This window comes from Xyrauchen texanus, chromosome 21 (assembly GCF_025860055.1).
Source record: "Xyrauchen texanus isolate HMW12.3.18 chromosome 21, RBS_HiC_50CHRs, whole genome shotgun sequence".
Lineage (NCBI taxonomy): Eukaryota > Metazoa > Chordata > Actinopteri > Cypriniformes > Catostomidae > Xyrauchen > Xyrauchen texanus.
The window spans coordinates 38,019,395-38,025,548 of NC_068296.1; the positions used below are offsets into that span (position 1 = coordinate 38,019,395).

Here is a 6,154-nt window from a genome sequence, read left to right on the forward strand (position 1 = left end):
TGGTGCTGTAGCAGTAAATGCTTTTATTTCTGTGATTAATCCAGTGGTTGCATGTCCTTTTTGTAAAATAAGGGAAACACTTTTTCATTGTTATATGGAGTGTGCAAGGTTGTCTGTTTTGTTTAAATGTTTTGAAGATTTTTTGGTTTGTTTGGGGAAGAATTTATGTTCAGAGTTTTATTTTTTTGTCCTAGATATGAAGCTAAACAGAGGATTAAATATCAGTTTTAAAATTTTCTTGTGTCTCAAGTTAATTAGCCATTTATATAAGCAGGAAGAAGATGGTGTTGAGTGATACAAGGCAGGATGTTGTTCAAAAGTTTGGTAAAAAGTAGAATAAAAATTATTTTACAATGATGACAGACTATGATGTTTTTTTTTTTTTTTTTTACAACAATGGGGTTACAGAGATGCTTTATGTAAAGTGGTTAATAGAATGCACATTTTGTTCACCTCTACTACAGTGATATTCGTATGAGAGCAAATGTGGGAGTTTGATTGTATTTATGTATTTTAATAGAGTTGTTGTTAAAAATCAAATCTCTCTCTCTCTCTCTCTCCGATGGTATTTAAGGGAAGCCCCTCAGTGATGGATTTGTTGCAGGCTATATCAGGAATAAAATAGCAACAGCAACAAAATAATCTCTTTGAGGCTCAGAGGACACCGCCTTTGAATCTTTCAGCTTAAAAAGTTTGCCTGATTAAATATTAAGAAATAGTGAGTACAAATTCTGAAATAAGTTGGCAAATATTCAACAGGTCGTTCTAGGTTGTTATTCATCTTGCTGTGTAAACATTTCAATGAACAATCAATAATGTCAACTTTTATACCATATATATATATATATATATATATATATATATATATATATATATATATATATATATATATATATATATAATTGTTTAGGCTGTCATTTAGACTAATATCTCCTTTTGTGTTCGTTAAAGAATGAAAGTCTTATGGAATGACATCCATTTACACCAGTATTTATCACCATTGCACTTGTGGGATTGCCAGTGTAAGAGCTCACAGATTATGAAATACTCATTGAATACAGATAATTGTGTAATGTAAGATCTGAATGATTATTGAATATGGTGCTGTTATTGATGTTTGTCAGATGTTTTTGTAGTGAGGCTTCAGTCACCGCTGAGCATTAGAAATTCACACAGTCTGTTTTGACAGGGACCTTCCACTGGACTGTAGCCCTTATGGGCACATGTGTGTGTGTGCATGTGTGTGTGTGTGAGAGTGTGTGTTAAATTATTCATGGTGTGAAAGCTGGTGGTGGGTGTAAAAGGAGCGGTGGGGTCTGCCGGATGACAGTGATGTCAGAACAAGCTCCACAGATACGACATGACAAGCAGCTAACACACTGCTGCTGCTCTGAAGACAGTGCGGGAAGCACGTCACATGACAAATTCAGGATTTCCAGAATGAGGGCCCTATTTTAAGGGTGCAACATCTTAAGCACAGCACTATGTAATAAGTCATACATGCAGAGTTAGTTGGCATGGCCATGAGGTTTTGATATTTTCGTGCAAGCATGCACTAAGTCTAGGCGCTTCATGCACAAAGTGCTAATGGGATGGGTCAAGTGCAATGTAATTCTGAGGTTCTTTACTGGTTATTGCACCATCTGCTTCCTATTATATATTCCAGATTCATAAGAATTCAGTAGTTTAAATAGGATGTATGCAATGCGTCACCTGTTCTGTTTTTCACCTGTGCTGCTCCTGACATATGTGATGTATGAGTTCATTATCGGCCTCTCTGGGACTGCTGGCTCTCATCCCGCTCACCTGTGTCTCACTGCTTGAAATATGCTCTGCTTCTCTACATTGTTAGTTGTTTTGGAATGTATATTTATATGTTTCACTGTTTAATGTTTGTTTAATTTCTGTACAGCGTCTTTGAGGTTTGGAAAGGCACTATGCAAAATACATTTATTATTGTTATTATTTTTATTAATAATTATATTATTAATATATCATCTGCTGGTGAAACCCTTAAACTGCAAATGCAGGAACTGATGCAGGCACATTAGATGTGCCGCTCAAATGTCTTAGCGTGATAACTGATTTCTCATGAAAATAGCAAACTGCGCTTTGCGCCACTTCATTAAATTACAATACACCCACAGTCTGCACGCCTGTGCCCACTTGGCACGAATATTGCACTTAGAATCAGCGCTCTCGCGAAAAACTGGATAAGACGTAGTGCACAACATGAAAACAGGGCCCTTAGTCCCAGATAGCAATAAGTCGGCGGGCCGCTGGCGGTGCACCGGCGGCAGTAGAAGCGGCAGAATGGCGATATCGCAAACACGTTTGACGGCGCACCGCCGGCGGCAGCCGCTTTTTAAAAGCAGCAGCCGCCTTCCTAACGCCTTCGTTCCGCGGCTGGCCCGCTGGCTATCCGCCATTCCACCGCCGTTATATCGAAGGTGGACCATCGGAGGCAAACGCTTTTTTCGAGCAATCTGCCGCCGCTTATTGTATATATTTATATTTATAGCATGCAGTTTATCAAGTGTAATGATTGATCAAACCAGACAAATTTCCATTTGGCGTTTTAATTCCACATTTCAAAGTACAGTAACTGTCATTGAAACAAGATGTCAGATCACTGAAATATAAATAACAGAAAAATACAAACATTATATACACACACACACACACACACACACTAAAGAACATGCAGGTTTCCAATTAAATTTTTTTTTTAAAAAACACTATTGTAACACTTACAATAATTGTTAATAATATAAAGAGGTCAGCTCTGGGATAAAACGAATTACCAGTAAACATAAGCAATGAGGATATTTGGTACCAAATAAAGTGCAGGATACCAAATAAATTGAGGTATAACATCATATTTACAAGTCATTTCTAACAATAGGTTAAGTGGTAATAATTTAGAGTAAAGCTCTGGAGTAGAATATACCATTATAACTGCAATGCTGACCTATGGCACAAGGATTTACAAGCTATATTTAACAATAGAATAACAGTTAAGCACTGTGACTGAATGAAAGTAGAATTTTTGGTACTAGTTAATGTGCAATATCAAGTATCAGAGGTATGAAATAGGATTTACAAACTATAATAGAATCGTTAAGCACTGACGGAATGAAATAAGCCAATACTAAAGTCACGGTAAGTAGAATATTTGATACCAGATAATGTGCAAATATCAAGTATTAGATGTATAATCTAGGATTTACAAGCTATATTTAAAAATAGAATAGTTAAGCACTGTAACAATGAAATAAGCAGCAAATTGTATATGAAATAATTGAGATCTTTGGTATCAAGGAATGTGCAGGATAACAGGTATAATATACATTTTGACATTCAACTTACACATGACAACAAGTGGGAATAAATATAATTAACAGCAGAAAATCTGGCTGTAGAGAACACAGCCAATCAGAATGTCTGGAGAGGTTGGGGACTGCGTGGCGTAGTGGGCTAAGAATCACCGGTTTTCCCCGACCTCCAGAATGAGGCAGTGCAAATTGGCATATATTCAGTGATGCCTCGTGCGCCTGTATAAAAGGACAAACCATCCCATATTCATCCAAGGAGCTGCCCTCAAAGCAGGGTCACGAGAGAAAAAAAAAAAAAAAAAGCAATTTCCACAGTGAACAGTGTGGATTGGGTGAGTGTCGTCTGACACTTTTAGCAGGCTTTTTTAGGGGTCTTGATGTTACTGACTGCAGGATAAAGAAAGGGTTCCAGTTGTCAGTGATGCTGGGGTGTCAGTAGTCAGCCTAGGTTTAAGGGGTCTGCTGTGGGTCCCTCTCAGCTGTGCGGTGCCTTTTTCCACCTTCATGTTCAGATGCTCCTTTCAGGTAACGCGTAACGTTAACCTGGATCGCCTCATCAGTGGCATCCTGGGTTGCCGGGTTCTTCCGGATGGCTCCTGTAGAAAATAAAGATCTGTCATTCCATTTGAATGGCATAAGGTCATACACATCTACTTAAAAATAAAAAAATATCCAACTTACTTTGAACAATGGTCTTCAGGAACATGTCTCTAAAACATGCTTTATCCCCTACACCAGTCCAGGTTGTATTGATGGAAAGGTGATTAGAGAAGATACTCTGAAGCATTCGCCACACGGTTGTCTTTAGGTCCCTCCCACATTTGATTGCCAAAAACCGAAGCTGAAAATACAAAAAAAACATGTTACAAATTACATTTCTCTGAAGCTTCTCATAAATTTTAAATGTGACAGGCTGTGGATTCAGACTGTATAATATGCAGTGTACAATCTTAATTTTACTTTTTAGATTACCCTATGGCGTTATAAACGAAATCGGCACACTTACAAATCGTTGATGGAGCTCTTTATCCTGCCTCAAACTGTTGTCAAGCAACGCCAAATCTTCCTGGGTGTCTAGGGGGGAGTAACAGATCCCCTGGCAGGGATAACTCTCCAACAGACACATTGGCACTGAAATGTTGCAGCATAGCATTTTGTTGTCCATGCTACGCACAACATCGCCAAACTCCAAGACGTCGCAGCATTAGGGTTTGATCTGCACCTACAGGGGTTCCCAGAATAAAAGAATAAAATAGTCAGTCCTGGTCCTTCAACTACTAGACTGTGACATTTATATCTAGGTCTACTACATGTACAGGTGGCCCCAGTGGGAATTAAACCAACAACCACAGGTGTTGTTTGCAAGTTGTACCCGATTGCCCAGTGCGAGCAAATGTCTTCAACATTGTCCCAACTTGCTTCACCTGCTCTTGAAGTGAGCCGCTGTCACCTGGGAAGTAACAATATATTGATTAGCAATACACTAAATATAATAGTAATATAATATAACCACAATTATCATACCAGTAACTTTCCCTGTAATTTCTATCCACAGTATGTTATGCATGGCATACAAGTTCATAATGAAGAACCCTTATGATAACATCAATTTCATTTTTTTTCTTTGAAGCAGAATATTTGTTTGTAAAAGGGAGGAAAAGAAAATAATGAAATATTGGTATACAGATTTTGGTTGATATATCATACTGTACAGTGAAATTTGCTATTGTTGTATTCCTACTCACCTGAAGGACGGATAGATCAGGCAAATCTCCAGTCAGGCCTTTGTAGAGTGTGTGCTCCTGCATATCCACAGGTATTTTAATTCAAACATGCAACATATTGTAATAAATCTACAATATTCAGCCTTTACCTTACACCCTCGGTTGTTGCTCTACACTTTTATTATATTAAATACTTATTTATATAGCTTGCTCACTGTATAATCATGATAGCCTAATACTTATAACACAAGATTGCATCTTAAACGAATGACTGAGTTGAAAACTTGAATAAGAACGCATTTTACACAGAGGGGACCAGTTAGGGAAACTTACCTGCCTACAATAACTGTTTTCATTTTATTTGAGTTACATTAAACATGAATAACCTTAGCTGAGTCCCCAGGAACATCGGGCTATTAAAGTAACAAGCCTGTAACTGCGGTCTTATCAATTCTAGCTTCACCATACACTCAAACTGTGAGGTTTATCTGTTTTCCTCGTGGACCTGTAGCACAATGCCCTGACAGTGACTTCACCTGTGCCCTGATCTTTATTAGAAACTGAGAGGAGACCAAGTTAATATAATTTATATTACAATTATCACAAAAATTAACAAACAGTCTGCTTTAAAACTAAGAAAAAACAAGCTTCTATACTAACCTTACATAAAAAATGTACACGTGGCGAACTAGCTTAGCCGCTATCTGCCGGGCACACCACATTAGATTAAAATATTTACCCTTGTAGTTGTGCAGATAACTCGATATGCAGAGTTTAAAGCCCTTGTCCCTCTTGCTTGTCGGAGCAGGGGACCAGACATCAACAATGCGATGAACATCACTGACGCGTATTTTCGGAAGATTCTGGAGACATCGAGTAAAAACAGACATTTGGGCGACGCGCAAGTAAACCGGAAACAGATATGGCGACAGCAGAACTTCACAGTTCAGTCTTTGTAATGTGTTTTAGCAATACATTTAACATTTATAATGCGTTTAGATTTTTTTTTATTGCCTTTACAGGGACTTTAACACTTTCTTAAACATTTGTACAGGTCATAATTGCAAAACCTGTAAAAGGTAAAATAACAAAAAA

General features: G+C 37.8%; 1 long non-coding RNA gene across 1 annotated transcript; it reads right to left on the reverse strand.

The window, feature by feature from the left end:
* Nucleotides 1–4,357: 4,357 nt before the first annotated feature.
* On the reverse strand, nucleotides 4,358–5,370 carry LOC127661361 (uncharacterized). Its single transcript, XR_007972754.1, has 3 exons — nucleotides 5,081–5,370; nucleotides 4,708–4,785; nucleotides 4,358–4,557 (listed from the first exon to the last, which is right to left on the reverse strand). It is a non-coding gene; the product is annotated as an uncharacterized LOC127661361 (long non-coding RNA).
* Between the last annotated feature and the right edge of the window lie 784 nt (nucleotides 5,371–6,154).